Here is a 2,054-nt window from a genome sequence, read left to right as displayed (position 1 = left end):
CTAGCTCCAGCAGTTCTGGAAGAAGAGAGGACAGCACAGTCCTGGGGAGCAACTGAGCACACTCGGTGAGGGAGGAGACCCTGTTAGTTTGCAGGAGAGCTCAGCAAGCAGGAGACTTAGAAGAATGGGGAGCAGCCACACAGCCAGGTTTCTGCAGGGACAGAAAAGATGATTTTTCCTAGACTTCCAGGGTGGATTTTGTAGATGTTGAATCCAGGTAGCCAGGGACAAGTCGCTGGACCAAGAGGGAGCCTGAAGGAGAGATACTGCCATGAAATGATACAAACAAATGCATCTATTTTTTCCTAACTATTTCATATCTATTGTCTCATTCAGAATATTCTGTTTTATAAAGTTCATCGTTCTAGTTTACGATCTAATAAAACTTAGAGAATTTACAAATCCTTGTTAGTGTTCTTGGTGGGACTGCTTTAAGAAACACCATGGGCAACCCCCTTCACCTTTGTCCCAGCCCCTGCAAGGCTCTGATCAGAGTCCCACCACAACTAAAAACAACACCAGGTTTAGCGCTGCAGTCACAGCTGGGCAGAGGACACTGCCTCAGAAACAGCTCTGTCCCCATCACCTTTATTTGGGCTTGATGCTAGGAAAAACTCTCCTGAAAGAAACACTGCCACCAATAACACAGATTCATGTAAACACGGGAATTACCTGAATGATGTGCTCCTGTGGTAAAGAATGAGTTTCATTCTCTTTCACATGAAAGCTCTAAAAAATGTTTTAGTTTAAGATGAATCATGGTCAAATACCTCAGAATCATGCTAGGGAATGTAACATGGTATATAGGGTAATACTGCCTATCTGTCAAACATCAGTGACAGAAGGTGGCTGCTGCAAATGTTTTACTTGCCCAGCACTTGACACTTTCTTTTTTACTTTAATCTGAAACGATAGTCTCAGAACATCCTTACTGAGTCACTGAGCCGCTGGAGAAGCCAAGTTGCACATACGTCAGCTCTGTCTCCACTCTGAGGTACACCACATGATCTAGCAATTACATAAGTTTTAATACTGGCAGCCCATGGGAAATTATTATGACTAAGAATGGAAGATGAGATATTTTTACTCCCTTCATCATAAAATTTATACAAGAAAAGGTGCAGACATTTATGCACTCACCTGCATTCCTAGCCAGCAGACACAAGCCAGTGTCAGTGTAGAAGCAGGGTTACCACGGCACTAGTGGAATGTTCAGCCCACTGGTAAGTCCTGACGCTCCCATACATACTGTCCCTAAAGCAACTGCTTTTGGAGGCCATGTACACTACTGTGCTAAGGCAGTTGCTATGCTACAAGTGGAAAGGCCTGTGAGCAGTTTAAACAATGGGCACTTTGCTTGTCTGCAATGAAAAATTCCAGCTGGTCCAAGTATTTAACTTACTGCTCTGCTCCTGCAACTCACATCTACAGACTCGACTCCTAGTGCGTGCAATAGACGAAACCTGGAGAGTAAGGTCAATAAAAATGATGAACTAGAGCAGGAAGATATCAAACTGGAACTGAAACTGGCAGGTAACGACAGTTCAAATTAATTCTGTGTACAGAGCTGGCGTTACTAGTTTTCATCAGTCTATGGGCTTCATAGGTTTCCTGTCAGAACTGCATTTGTCTGATTTATATAATTATTGTATTGTAGGTCTGTGGTGCTCATACATTATATATGACAAGACTCCACATAAGTATTTTCTGGTGTACATTTCAGTCCCTTGAGCGTTTTTCAAATCAGACTTAATAGATCCTACATTAAGCATCATGAAAGGACTTAGGCACCAGAAAAGAGATTTGGATAGAATTTCTGTAGAAAAATCTGTGACTTTTACTTACCCCCTCACTCAGATGCTTAAAACGCATAAATGCCTTAATTTTCAGCATTAAAGTTTAGTCTCTTTGTGGTGATAGTCCAAAGTTCATCAGGCATATAAAACATCGTCTTTCTTAAATCACACATACGATTCATAGTACCCAGGCAAAGGCAGATCATTTATTATTCTGTCATTGCTGACCTTGCTGTGTCTTAGTCAGTCACATCTATT

This window comes from Leptosomus discolor, chromosome 5 (genome assembly GCF_034619465.1).
Source record: "Leptosomus discolor isolate bLepDis1 chromosome 5, bLepDis1.hap2, whole genome shotgun sequence".
Classification (NCBI taxonomy): Eukaryota; Metazoa; Chordata; class Aves; order Leptosomiformes; family Leptosomidae; genus Leptosomus; species Leptosomus discolor.
Note: the sequence above shows the minus strand (reverse complement) of the source record.